This window comes from Mustela erminea, chromosome 17 (genome assembly GCF_009829155.1).
Source record: "Mustela erminea isolate mMusErm1 chromosome 17, mMusErm1.Pri, whole genome shotgun sequence".
NCBI lineage: Eukaryota > Metazoa > Chordata > Mammalia > Carnivora > Mustelidae > Mustela > Mustela erminea.
Window position 1 is genome coordinate 12,054,632 of NC_045630.1, and position 14,809 is coordinate 12,069,440.

Here is a 14,809-nt window from a genome sequence, read left to right on the forward strand (position 1 = left end):
TCAGAAAGATCCTTGCTGGTGGCCCAGGGCACCCACTATACCCCACCGTCCCCAAGTGCCCCAAATTAGACCTTTCCCGTGGTCACCTCTCAGCGCAATCCAGCTGATGAGGGCACGAGCTTCCCACCCACGAACCACAGTCTCCGATAACTCCAAAACCTCAGCTTGTCTGCTAATGGATCCCACATCTTCCACAGACCCTCCGAAGACCTATTTAATTCAGACTTTGTCTCCAGGTGAAAATTAATTCTCCCTGAATTTCTCATGCAAGTGATAAGCATGAACAGAAGTGTCCCTAGAGCAGAGCTGAGAAGTGACGTGGGGCTGGTCTGCCCTGCCGGCGCTGACCTCACCCGCCCCCTGCACAGATCCACAGGCGATCCAACTGGAAGGCCAGCCTCCGGCCCTGAACGCTGCAGACACAGGCCTGGGACCCACTAGAGGCCCGTCTTCACTCCCCGGCTCCTGAGCGCGGTGGCAATGAGCACAGCCCCCAGATGGGCTGGGATTACACCCACTACACAAGGATGCTTTGGAAAAGTTCCTGAGGGAAAAAAATGCTAAATAGACCAAAGTTTTTTTAATTCCTGCATTTGGGAGAAATGAGTAACAATTCTCCTGACTTGTTCAGTTCATGTATACTCCTTTCAAGGGGACAAATGAGTAAGTCACCTAAAAACAGTCCACACTGAAAACTGGCTGTGGGGCGCCTGGGTGACTCAGTTAAGCATCCGACTCTTGGTTTCAGCTCAGGTCATGATCTCAGGGTTCTGGGACCGAGCCCCGTGTTGAGCTCCGTGCTCAGCAGGGAGTCTGCTCGGAAGTCTCTCTCCCCCGACTCCTCTCCCCCGACACCTCACCCACACCCCTTGGCTCAAATAAATAAGTCTTTAAAAAAAAAAAAAAAAAAAACTATTTAGTTATGCCTTCTTTTCTGTGAACGATAGCGTCCTCATCCCCCGCAAAGCTGGGATGGGCCCGAGTCTGACCCCGAACACAGGCACCAGGGCGGGGAGCTGGGCGACTCCAGCTAGCCCTCTGCTAAGTGCCAGTGGGATCAACATCGCAGAGATCCCACGGTCTTGCTCTTGCTCGCTGGGGGGCAAAACCTGCTGTCCTCAAATCACCAGATGCTACTAATCAAAACTTGGTCATTTGGGAGCCCATTCACATGTGGATGGCCACGCCTGCCTTCACTTTGACAAGTATTTATCTCTGGGCTCCTCCAGTCAGTACAAAGTCAGCCCTTCACACCTAATCAACACCAAGTACTTCTTTTTTTTTTTGAGCTAGGGACAGCAGGAAGAGGCACAATGGCCAGAAGGCACTCCCAAGGCCAGAAGGCCTTGCCCAGAAGTACCAGAGCAGCTGAGCGCGCGGCTCTCTGCCTGCTTGGTAGGTGGACCCCAGAAGTCCCTAGTGTCACCACTCTCCCCCAAGAAAGGGACAGTCAAAAGTGCTGGGTGAGCAAACAGATGTGGGGGGATAGCACTCCTGTTTGGGGGTGCCTACTAGGTACTAGCACCAAAACAAAAAGGCATTCAGTGATCCATCCCACATTCCAGAAGGCTCCCCTTGGTGCTCGGGGCTAGTCCCTGCAGGCCCTGGTGACCCTGCCCTTGGCCCCAGGGCGCCCACAGGTGTAATGCCAGGCAGACACTTCTATAGTGGGACAGACACCAGGGAGAAGGCCAGAGGCCAGCAGAGGCTGACACAGAAGGGTCAGAGGCAGAGGCGGCCGCAGATCCCCCACAAGAGTCCTAGGAAAAGGGACGTGGGGTCCCAGCTCTGCCAAGGCTGTGGCCACTAAGTGTGTCACTCACTAGTTCCTCCCTCTCCAGAGGAGAGAGCTCTGGGTGGCTCCCCTTTTTGGTCCTAACACGCTAAACTGCCATAAAGGATGGAAATAAAGAGCTTATCTGGAGAAAGAACAGAAATTGACACAGCTCACCACCCCCAGGGACAGAGGCTGGAAAACACAGTCCCCAAGTTCCGAGAATGCGCCAATGACCCCTCATTCTCCGACATTCCTGGGGCTCTCAGGACACGAGCTCACTCCTGGTAGAGGACAGACTCACCGTGGGTCACTCGCCTCTCCTCTTGAGGGGGCCACGGGCTGGAGACCTGGTGGGGATGTACCAAGCCAGGAATGGATCGCCTTTGTGGCTCTAAAACATGGCGTGGCCAAGCAGCTCGGACTGACCTAAGCCAGGGTAGTTCTATTTCCGAAGGCGCAAACCCCGAGGGGCCCCAAAGCCTCAGGGTGGCTGGGAGAAGGACCCCAAAGGAAAACTCTTTGTCTTGGGGAATGCGTGAAGCTTCATCCAGCCATCTGCCCCATACACGTCACCCCCACGACACCCCCATGTCCCATCGGCATCAATGGCCCTCACCTCCCCCCCATCACTCTCCCGGACTCCCCATCCTGAGGAATGTGACCACCACCCACTCCTCTCCTACTAGCAGGAGGACTGCCCCAGCCCCAAGCTGACCCTCCTGCCCCCAGTCCCCAGCCCCTGCTCCCAAAGCAGTTCCAAGCTCTCCGAGGTTCCTAAGGGGCTGAAAGAACTCTCGTGACCTGGCCACCCCACAGCCCGGTCCATCTCCCTGTTCTCTGCACTCACTGGGTCCCAGTCAGGCCAGCCCAGCCCTCTTGCCGGCCTCAGCCCAGGAGCCAGGAGCACACTTTCCGCCCCATCCCCGCTCCGGGCCCAAATATCATCTCTTCTGGGACACCCTCCCCCAACACGTCCCACCCCAAAAACCCACACACGCACCCCCTGCCCGCCCCCCAGCCTGTTCTTCCCCCAGCACAGCAGTGCCCGCTGTAAATCTGTCTGAGTCACTGCTCCTCCCTGAGGGGCTGTTGGCCAGAACCACACCTCTCTTTCCGGCTCCGTCTCCCGCTCCCAGCTCCCTACTCAACACAGAGCAGGCAGGTCATAAATACTCGGAAACAGAATGAACTCAACAGGTCTCTCGAAGGCTCAAACAAGCTGCCGTGTGTGGGACGGGCTCACACCTGCTGGCTGTTTTATCTAGATCCAGAATCAGAGGCCCCCGGGGGGTGTGGCCGGAGGCAGGGTGCTCAGGCTTCAGCGGGAAGCAGAGCCCCCCAGGCGGCTTGCTGGGCCAGACTGCTGGGCCCTCGGGTCTGTTGTGGGCCTGGAAACCTGCCGAACTCACACATTCCCAGGTGCTACTGCTGCCCGGGCTAGAACCCCACTTTGAGATCCCTGTTCTGGAGGATGAGGGGGGAAAGGGAGCAGAGGTGGCCCACGCAGGGGCCTGGTGGCAAAGATCCTTCCCAAGTTTCTCCCTGCTGCCCTTCCCCCAAAGCCTGGCTCTGTGGACACCCTCCACCTGCCCTTTCTTTTCCTGTTACTGCCTCAAGAAGCTGGAAAAGAAATGAATGAGCTTAAAGACAAGGAGCCTCAGGGCCACCACAGGCCTTCCCGACTGTCACCTCCCACAGGGCTGCTGAAGGTCCTTTTCCAGAGGCCCCAGGGCGGGGACACCGGCCCCCTCCCAGCCAAGAATAAACTTTACTTTGGTCTGGAATGTTCTCAGTTTCCAGCCTGCATGGGCCCTGAAAAGTTCCTTTACGTGCTTAAAACCTTTCTTCTTTTCTTCTACTCTGAGTAAAAGAAAAGAAACACCAGGTGACTGTTTCCCCAGGGGACTGAGAGGAAGCTGTACATCAGGAAGAGACCACCTCAGGACCCGAAGCCATAAAATTCTGCGGCTGTGCCCTTCCCCTCGGCCATCCAAATCACGTCCAGGGGCCAGTACTGGAGTCTCGCAGGGGCTCTAGGCCTCGGGCCGGTGAGGGTGGTGAGGGCGACCCACGGTCTCACCCGCAACTTGAGAAACAGCCAGGGTCTCACCCACAACTTGAGAAACAGCCTCCCGTGCTGGCAACTTAACACAAAAGGACGGACCAGGAAGACACAGGGACAAACAGCCCCTGCTGTCCGTCACCCGCAGCAGGGTCTGGAGAGTCGCCTTCCTGCTGGGGGATAGGCTATTAGGGCCCCGCAGTCCCCACAGCTGCCAGTCACCCCCAGAAGCCCCCAAACCTGCACATCGCCCAGGAAGTCCCCCCTTCCCCCACAGAAAGAAGCCGGCCTCGGGACAGCTTCCAGGCTGAGCACCTCCTGTTCCCTTGGAAGCTACTTCTAGACCGGAGGGCTCTTTCTTGGAGCTGGTGAGAAGCGCAAACGCGTGTGCTAGCACACACAAGGGCTTGCTGGGCAGCAGGCACTCGGACTGTCACCGGGTCCCCAGATGTCCCCATGCTGCAGTGCACTAACCACAGCTGCTGTCCCTGAGATCTACCATCCACCGGGCTGTAAGCTAAGTGTTCCCTCAATCATTCTTACAAGCTCGGTGCTGTTACCATGTCCATGTTTGAGATGAAGGCACTAAGGCACAGAGAGGTTCCGTAACTTGGCTAAAGTCACACAGCTTGTAAGAACTGGAGCCAGGAAAGACTTGAGTCTGTCGGCTTTAATAGGTAAGAGGAAAACCCAAGCTGAAGAGCGCTGGGTACCCTGGATGGTACCTCCCGGGAGATTAGCACGCTCTCAGGCTTCCCAGGGTGCTGCCTCCAGGTGGGCACTGGGCCGGGGTGGGTGGCTCATGGAAGCAGCAGGAGAAGCTCCCCCCTTTAAGGACACCCAGGGCTCTGGTGCACAGGGAGTGGGTTGGGGGGTGGAGGGGTCCTGAGCGGTGCCTCCTCCTTCTGGTAAACAAACGGAACTGACTGCAAAGGGGCCTTTTAAATGCCCACCCGTCAAGCACGGGGTCCTGACAGCAATTTCATTTTCTGACTAAAACTCCCCAAAATTTTCTGCTTAAAACCTGCAAACAGTGCCTGTCCCACAGAGATGCTCCAGAGCCAGGCGCCCCAGGTTCAAATCCTGCCTCTGCTGCTGAACTGAAGTCACCCAAGTGTCTCTTTGTGCCAGTTTCCCCACAGGAGCGGGTCAGGTAACCCAGACAGCAGCACACAGGGCGCCGAGGGGCCGGCACACGGAAGGCTTCGTCACTGTGAGCAGAGACGCTCTGGAAGGAGGTTCAGGCTCGGGAGAGGAGATAATCCCACTTATTTATACCCCGGTGCTCGGGCCGGGGACAGAGTCGCATCCGACTCCGTCGGACTCAGGGAGGGCAGTCCAGCCCCGGCGGGGGCAGGCGGCGGGGGAGATTGCTGTGTGACTTGTTGCTGTGGTGCCCAGGGCGTGCTTAGAGGCCAGAAATAAACACCCACTGGTGATCCTTACCACCGTCAACGCCTCTCCCAGAGGAGAAAACAGGAAGCTTTCACGGTATTTTATGGGAGGAACAGTACTGGGGGGGAGGACTCTGATCCCCACGACCTCTCTGTCTGCACACACCACACACTCTAGCACCTAATAACCATCCCCAAATCCATTTCATCACGCTAAGCCCCTGCTCAGATGGCTCGAGCTATCTAAAGGATCAACAGGAGACGCCCAAGCTCTGGGCCTGAGGTTGGAGGCAGCACACTCACGACCCAGGCCTCCCAACCAGCCTCTGCTCACCCCCGTGCCACAGCACGACTCTGAGCACGGCTCGGAGCCCCGAGCCCCGGCAAGCAAGCCTGCCCCTGGACCCCAAGCCGCACCCCACCCCCTTTGAGGCCGGGAGAGCCCTGTATGCAATGAGGCCAGCCTTGGGGCCTGGGAACCAGCTCTGCCCTGACCAGCCGGCCAATGCAGGCCTGCTCCTGGGCCACGCGGGAACCTGTTTTTCACCTGGAAATCACAGCAGCATCCTATCTAAGCAGGAGAGGCAAAGTACCCCGAAATGTACAGACACACCACATTTACTAGAGAGCGTGAGCTGACCCTTAGCTCTCGGGGAGTCTCCCCTCACTGTCCTCATCTTCCAGGCTGGCCGGGTCCTGCCCTGCTCTGCACATCCCTCTCTGGCACACAGATGCCTCTTCTCTCCAGCCCAACTCCAAGTCCCTGGTGGGAGGCTCCTATATCTGACCCCGACTCCTTCCCGACCCACTGATCGTGACCACATGAACAACCACTGTCACTGCACGGTCACGCAGGAAGATGGACAGGACCCTGGGTGGGGACCTGGAGCTGTGGTCGAGGAGTTTCCTCTCAAGTGAAATCAGGTATTGAAATGGGTCTGTTGAAGTGCGCAGGCTGGGTCACAACCTCACAGACTTGTCCACACTCTGAGCCCTGCAACCAGTGACAGTGTCAGCTTCCATGGCAGAGGGGGCTTTGCACGTGGGATTCAGGTAAAGATCCTTAAGAGAGGGGATTACCAGCATGGGCCCAACTGATCGCGGGGTCCTCACGTCCGTGCGAGGGGGGACAGAAGCAGCGGCTGGAGGGCAGAAGTCAGACAGGTGGGAGGCCAGCCATCCCCTGGAGGCTGGGAAGGCCAGGGTCACTCTGCCCTGGAGCCTCCAGAAAGGACAGGCCACGCTGACATCCCAGCTCGGGCTTCTGAACTCCAGAACCGTCAAATAACAAATCTGCAGTGTTTTAAGTTGCTGGGTTTGAGGTAATCTGTCAGAGCAGCCACAGGAAACGAATACGGAGTCTATTTTTTTTAAAGGAAAAAGAAGGGCAGGCTGTATTCTAGCAGATCACTCTTGGGTCACCCCACAAACAGCCCTGGGTGCCAAGCATGTGCCAAGTGCTGTGCCTGGGGCTGGACTACCCCGGAGCCAGCTCAGAACACACTCCTGTTCCCAACAGCAGGGTCGCGCTGGCTCTCAGGACCCAGGTGCCCCACGCCTTCTGAGGCTCGGTTCAACATCCGAACCACTCCTGAGGGTCCACTGCCCACAAGGCACCGTGCACAGCCTAGGGGCGCCACAGAGCCCACGGAGCAGGCCCCACTCCCAAAATGCTTTTCACCAGCTCCACGCTCTTCATCTTCCAAAACACTTCCACTTCACATAGACTGCTCCAGAGAAATCGCTTTAGTCACAAGCGGCAAACACAGTCCCCTCTGTGTGCCCATCACTTCACTCAACTCCCTGCCCTCCCACAACAGGTGCAGTCCCTACGCCAGAGCGGGCAGCGAGCTCAGCAAGGAGCAGACATCTCCGCGGCTCCCAAGGGCATCAAGCACTGGGCCTTCCACCCTGGTCTGACCGCAGGCTCCGGCCCTTTCCTTGCTGCCCACGAGGCGGAGACGAAAGCAGCTAAGAGACCCGCCCCCAAAGTAGTAAATCAACATTTTAAATCAACAGTCTCCTGGAGACACAGGAACTCTGGAGCTGGCAGGGATCTCAAGGGGCAACTGGCCTCTCAGAACTGCCCCTTCTGGAAAGCTCCCAAGGTACCTGTACTAAAAGCATCAGCTTCCCAAAACCAGCAGGCCCAGCCCCTCAGGGCCAGCTTGGTTCTTGTCTCAGACACAAAGGGCAGAGAGAGGCAGAAGCCCCACGCTGAAGGCCACCTCACAGTGTGCATGACCCAGAAGGTGACACTGGGCACACGGTCCTCAGATCGCCACGAGGACTCCCAGTACCAGCCTTTACTAGCTGCCCTTCCACATACCACACCAAGCCCAGACAGGGACGCTGCCGCGATGTGTGCATACAAAGCCCAGGGCTTTTTAGAACTAGGGACCTGGCCCAGACAAGAAACCACCCTTGACAGACAACTGTACTCAGGGACAGAAACGGGAAGAGGATCACCGGGGTTAGGTCACCCCCAATGCCCCAATGCTTCTGCCAGAATGGCCTCCCCCAATGCACACACACACATACACATGCATACACACACAAACGTACACACACGCGCGCACGTGCGCACACACAGGGGTTTTCCTACCTCCATGTGCCTCCTACCCACCCCCAGAATACCACTTCCTCTGCCCAATGACAGAGTAGTAGACCCTGCAGAATGACAGGCCCCCACCCTCATCTTCGTCTAAACTCCCGCACCTCTTCATGGCCTGGGGTCACCTCCAGCTGGCCCGTGTGACCGTGCAGCAGTCCGTCTCCCTTGCTGCACGGTGAGCTCCTAGACAGGGGACTCTCTTACCCAGTTCTCCATTCCCCAAGGGGGCCGCCCCTGGAGCTGAACACCTGTCTGCACCCACGGTACTTGCTAACTGATGGAGCCCCGACACCTAGAACCCAGGCGTCCCATCCCCAACCACCCTGAAACAACCCACACACACACACAGCGGCAGCCCTGTGCTCACAGGGTGGGGGTAGAGGACGAAAACCTGGGTGCTGGCACTGCGTCCACGGCCCCCAGGGCACCCATGCAGGATGAAGCACCTCTAGTGCTTGCTGTCCTGCCCCACTCCTTGCTTACGAGAAATCGAAAAGAAAAAAGAGGGGCAAGACGGCAGGCCTGGCCCACCAGCACAGAGGTCCACACTGGTCCCACCTGTATGTGGGGACCGCCCCGCGCTTTATCACATGCTGGCAGTGAGCATGCGTGGGAGCGAGAGCCACAAACTTCTCCCCGACCTCAGGGACAGGACATGTTTGCTCCGGCTCCCATCAAATAGTAATAGGACAATCTACTCCAACCCCCACCCTCCTGCTGGCCAGGGCAGCAAACACACCAGGCAGGAGGAAGGAACTGCAGGCCTGACCCCAGGCTCTGGACCTCACCCGAAGAGCTGCATGTGTGTGAACGGTCCCCACGACCTTGCATCCAGCCCCACTGATGGCAGGATGTCCCCACTGGGCCTCTAGTGCCCAGATGGGGGCAGTGTGGGGACGGAGGACGGATGCTGAGCCCCCCCACTCCCAGGGACACCCGCCGCGTGTGACCTCGGGCACACCCGTTCTCCTTCTCGGGCCTGTGCTTCCTCGTTTCCTTCTGTTCAGAAACCCACAGCGGTCCCCAGCTCCCAGAGACTAGGACCCATGCATCCCTGGAGCACAGGAAGCTGTTCATCCCTGGCCAGGGCTGCTCTGCACACGCAGAGCTCACAAGGTCTGGGAAGAATGCTGCCCTAGAACCGAGCGCCGCCCCGTCCAGGCACCACAAGAGACCTAGTGGGGAGACAGACCCTGGGGACCAGGGGGTGTCCAGCCTGGGTCTCTTCTGCCTCCAGGAAACCCACCACCCTGCCTCTCCACCACACTCGTTCACACTCATGCACACACTCATGCACCTGCACTCACAATCACACCACTCGCCACACGCACGTACTCACACCCCCACTCGCACTCACACACATCCACATGGGCACACACTCATGCACTCATGTTCACAACCCACTCACATACCCAAGCCCACACTCCTGCACCTGTACTCATACACATGGACACCCACCAGGGTACACACTTATGCACTCACGCTCTCACACATTCATGCTTACATACTCACCTGCTCTCACATTCACACACCCATGCACTCTTGTGTACTCACACACCACCTCACACTCCCACAACTCACGTACTTGCACTCACCTCTGCAAACATGCACACTCGTGCACTCGCAAAGTGGCACACTCACACACTCAAGGACTCACACACATACTTGCACTCACATGCAATCACACGCACACTCACTTGCCCACCAGGAACCACCAGTTCCTCAGCAGCGGGCAGAAGCAGGGCCTGGTGGGCGGGAGGGCACAACAGGACGCCCGCCCCACTTTCTCTTCCGGCGCCCCAGCCCGCGGGGCTCCCATCCACTCAGCCTGCAGCTGCCTCCTTGCTCCCCCAGAGGCAATGTGCTGCGCGCACCCCCTCTAGCTCACGTCTCAGAGCCCTCGGAACCAGCCCACCCCTTCCAGCCCAGCTCCTCCCCGCTCCTCCAAGAGGACGCTCCCCACCCAGCTTGCTGTTGCTTCACTCTCTCCTTCCAGGAATACGTTCCCTCTCACGTCCAGCAGCCCTCTCTCTCCACCTTCCTGGGCCAAATATAAAAATTCCCCTGCTGACGGCTCCTCCCTGTTCCCAGAGTTGCCCTAGGTCTGTGCATCCCCGCTGTCAGCCGGGGCAGGCCATCTCAACCGCCAAGGCGGTTCTAGAACGAACCCAGTTACACACACACCACAACACCCCTCGAAGTCCCACAGGCACCAATGAATGGGCGCCCTGTAGTAGGATTATGTGACCATTTAGATTTACTTATTATGAGAGCGAGAAAGTGTGTGTGCAGAAACAGGGGCCGGGGGTGCAGAGGGAGAGAGAGGATCTCACACAGACTGCACGCTGAGCACAGAGCCTGATGCGGGGCTCGATCCCTCCATCCCAGGACTCCAAGATCATGACCAGAGCCAGCTGCCCAACCGACTGGGCCACCCAGGTGCCCCGACATCATACATGTCTCTCAAACTGCACAACTACTTAGTAGGAAGGGTGAACCCACCACACACAAATTAAATCTTAACATAAGGTGGGGGGGGGGGGGCGTGGAGTCCCAGAAGTACCTCAACCCCTTCGTGTCTAGAACATCACCGTCTGTCTTCCCCCAAACCAGCCCCTCCTCCCGCACCCCATTTTCTGCAGGGACACCGCCATCCACCCCAAAGAGCTCCTCCCCACAACTAGAAACCTCAGGCGTCCGTGCCCAGCCAGCCACTTAATCTGGACCTCCACCCGCACAGATCTCTATACTCTCGAATCCACGCCTCGCATTCCACGTCCCTCCTGCCTCCTGGACTCAGACCACACTCACTTGTCACAACCAGCCTCACTGGTATCCCTGCCTGTTCTGCACATACCAACCCACCTTGGCACTCTCCCCACAGCAACACCCTCTGGCCGCCAGACCTTTGCCCCGCTGGCCTTAGCCTCTAAGCACTTCTCTCTGGGGTGCGGGGCGGTGGGGGGGCGCACCCACCTTTCAGGCCCCAGCAAGCACTCTCCCAGCCTTTCTCCAGCAGAACCAGCTTGTGTTCCACCCTGGGTCCCCACAGCAGAGGGCCAGTACCCTCTGTGGGTCCTGTCGAGAAACAGCCCCCGGACTGTGCCCATATCAGGGCAGGGGGCTCACACTCACTCTCTGTCTCTGTCTGTCTCTCTCCGGGGCCCTCTGGGCTGCCGCTGGACTCAGGAGCCGCGGGTGCTCAGCAACCCTTCTGGCCTGAACGGAATTCAGCTGGAAACTGCCACAAGTACAGAGCCAAGCCCTCCTGGCCCCCGACCCCAGTGCTGAGAGAAAATGTGTGGAAGCACTGCTCGGCCTCACCTGAACTCACCCAAACCATAAGGGCGGGGCACACAGTGGTCGCTGGACCGCTAACAGCCCCCAGGAATGAGTGCCTAGAAACTTCCACTGCAACTTAGCAATGCCGAGCCATGTTTACTGCTGGGAAGTCTGGGAAGCACTGACCCCTGACCCTACCCCTGCCAAACTCCTGCCTCTCCCTGCTGAAATCCTGCTCATCCTCAAAGCCCCCCCAATGCTCCTCCTCCAAGAAGCCTTCAGTTTCCACCCAGAGCTCCTAGTCCAAACCACACTGAGGGCCCTTACTATAAGGCCCCCAGTTCAGGGACCCAGGAGCTGTTCACTTCGATATTCCCAGTGCCGTGCCTGACGAGGTCAATCCATCGAGAGGTGTTCAGTGAGGAGTAAAAACCAGATCCGCCTACGGTTCCAGAGTGGGCTCTTCCTCAGGGGCAGGGTGTGGAAGGGCACCGACCCTCAGGGCACACAGGGATTTTTTCCAGGTTTGGACCAAGTGTAGTCCTTTTGCCCCAGCCCAGGTAGGATATGAGGACATTTAAAAAAACAAAAAAAAACAAAAAAAAAAACACAAGTCTAGGGTTCTCGGGACAAGAGCACAGTCACTATTCTATAATACCCCAAAATGTAAATCTGAGCGAAAAACACTTGGCTCTCTCATGAATCTTTTCTACATGCACCCACTGAAAATAAATCATTCCCAAGTATGAAGAATAAAAAGACATTTTCAAGGTCATTTCCAACTTAAAATACTCTGTGGGCCCCTGACCTCAAAGCAAGAGGTCAAGGGCTCAGGAACCTGGAACCCCACAAGGAACAATATGCTTGCGGACAGGCCAGCGGGTACCCATTCGGCTTGTAAAAAGTGTGGGCAGAAGCCCCCCTCTCACGTCCTGTGCCCAGGGTACTGGCCCTGCCTCAGGGTCCCCGCACTTCGCCCATCCCAGAGGAGCCACTCTTGAAGATGTGGACCTTGAACGCCCCACGCCACTCTCTCCCTTCCACTGGCTCCAAGTTCCTGGCCGTTACTCCGCAGGAATGTACGAACTATTTCCAGACGCCACTGTCAGATCAAGACAGCGCTCATCTAAATATTCCTGTCTAATTTTGCACACAGCTCTTGTTTCAAATGACAAAGATAATGACTCAGTGTCCGTAGCTCTTGGCGGAAAATTATCCTACCAAGTTTGGACTTCTCTAAACTTCTTTTTGAGAAAGGAGAAGTGACCTCTCTGTCCGGATCCTTTTCCAGTGGCAACAAAGGGAGCGCAAAAAGACGGCCTACCTAACCAAGGAATGTAACGGGAAAACCCAGGTACACACCCATAGGATGAGTGAACAAGACAGGGAAATTCATGGGAGGGAGAGGCTTAAGATAGCCTTCCCTGCTCTATGCCATAATCACTGTTCTTCAGCTATTCTGCCTTCCCCATTGATTTGGTACTTAGAACTTTGGGAAATAAACTCCAGGTTATATTTAGGGCAACATCTAGACTCAGACGTAAAGCATCTTTCTCTGCATCTTTGACACCGATGCTTCCATTGACCACAGAGGACCTTTACAAATGATACATGTGTCCGTGCTGCACGCTCTCATGGAGGGGCACACAGCACGTGTAAACACCCCCACACGTCAGCTTGAAATGCAGCCAGTTACTCTGCACACCCAGGGCCGGCCCCTTCCCACATCACAAGACACAGGAAAATGACTAAGGCATCACCTTGTGGATAACGGAGTTGGCCTTTCTGCCAGGGTTCAGAAGCTTGAACTTGTTTGATCACCGTTTAAAAACTGTCCCATGGTTATTTCACATGCCTATCCCCCACCCTCTTGCAAAGTCTCCAAAGACAGAAACCACCAGCCTTCTCCTTTTGCACTCTGGACCCAGCCAGTCACTGCCTTGCATCCAGCAGGCAAAGTGGATGCCCATGAGTTTCTACCTCCTATCGCTCTCCTGTCCCTCCAGGTGCAGAGGTGAAGTCCCCTTGGAAGCCCATCTATACGGCTTCTATCCCTGGTTTAGGGCAGGGGGCACAGCACTACCCTTTGCCAAACTTCTCAACTACTCATAGGCAGGTCCCAGCACGCCCCTCTGGCAGCACTGAAAGACTCTTAAGAGTCTTAGCTCAATGGTTCTCAAGCAAGGGCGATTTTGACATTTAGGAGACATTCGGCAACGTCTGGAGAAATACTTGGTTGTCACACTAGTGTGTGTGTTGGGGTGGGGAGCTGCTTCCAGACTCTAGTGGACAAAGCTCAAGTCACCCTCCCACAGCAAAGAACTGTCCAGCCCAAACGTGGAGTCTGAAGACTGGAAAGCCCTGTCTCAGGCGACACACAGGAATATGCTCAGACCATCTAGGTCACTTTTCCTCTGAGGTGCACACGTCAGGCCATAAATTATAATAACCCTTGCCTGCATTACGTGCAAGGCTGAACAAAATACACAGAGCCAACGCCAGAGTCTTAGGGATTCTGCTCCTGTGAACCAAGAGCACCCCCTTGTCTCCTCTCAGAAGAGCCCTCCTGGAAGGATGACCTGTCCTTCCACAACAGGACAGCGGGCAGGCTGGTATCACGCATACTCTGGGCTCCTTTGGTCACCACTTAAGCTTGGCAGGCCCGGCTCTTGGGTCTTGTGTCACGCACACCCAATGCCCCAGGAAGCAGGACATGTGTTCCCATGGGCTGTGCCCGGCCAGTCGAGAGCCTCTGGCCCTTCAGGAGGCTGGCACTTCTCTGCCACGTGGAGAGCCCCAGCACCCAGGCCTGACCTGGCAGCATTCCTGTCCCCGAGGCAGACAGGCACACTGCGTGTGGCGGGGGGCTGGGGCTAGGGAGAGGCAGCCGCTCAAGGGAATTTAGCCCAAAGGCCCAGGAAAAGCGAACGGAGAAAAGGACCAAGAAGGGGCCCTTCTCCAAGTACACCGCGAACCCCCGTGAAACCCGACAGCGGGGCCGGGCCACGGGAGCGAAGACCCTGGGACAGCTGGGCCAGGGGGACGACCGGGCGGGGGCTCCGAGGAGGCAGGCGCGGCGGGCGGACGAGCGGAAAGGCCACGGGAAGCCGCCGCCGTGCAGCGGGACGCGGGGAGGGCGCGCGCGAGTGTAAGGCGAGGCCCGCTGTGCCCCCGGAGCGCGCGGCAGCCAAGCGCCGCAGCCTTACCCCGCGGCAGGAAGCGGAGCTCCGCGGTCACCTTCGCGCCGCCTGCGCGCGCACGCCAGCCGCAGCGCCGGCGCCGCACGCGCCCCGGATCTGTTTACCGACTCGCCCGCGCCGGGGCTCCCGGCGTCCGCGGCCCCGCCCCGCGGGCGCTCCCATTGGCCCCACCGCCTTGGCCGGCCACACGCTGCGCGGCGCGGGACAGCGTGCTCGGCCCGTGCGCTCGCGCCGTGGCCAATGGAGACCGAGGGCGGAGCGAGGGGAGCCAATGGGAGGCTGTCCAGCGCTCGCGGGCAGAGAGGAGCCCCCCCGCACCCCCGCGTAGTACCCTCGGCGCTGCCCTTCGCCCTAGTTGGGAAACCGCGACTGCGGGCCGCGCGGAGGGGAGTTCCCGGGGCCGGGCCGGGGCCGGGTCCAGGGCGGCGGGGCGTGCGCCCTGGGACCGACCCTCCGCCAGCTCTCCGCCCCAGCCGGAGC

The 14,809-nt window shown here is 58.0% G+C and overlaps 1 protein-coding gene across 1 annotated transcript in view; it reads right to left on the reverse strand.

The window, feature by feature from the left end:
- Positions 1 to 14,444, reverse strand: part of COQ8A (coenzyme Q8A) — a 36,120-nt gene extending 21,676 nt beyond the window's left edge. The window contains exon 1 of the mRNA XM_032317332.1: positions 14,336 to 14,444. The gene's annotated coding sequence lies outside the window, so the exon portion shown is untranslated. The remainder of the gene's footprint in view (positions 1 to 14,335) is intronic.
- Between the last annotated feature and the right edge of the window lie 365 nt (positions 14,445 to 14,809).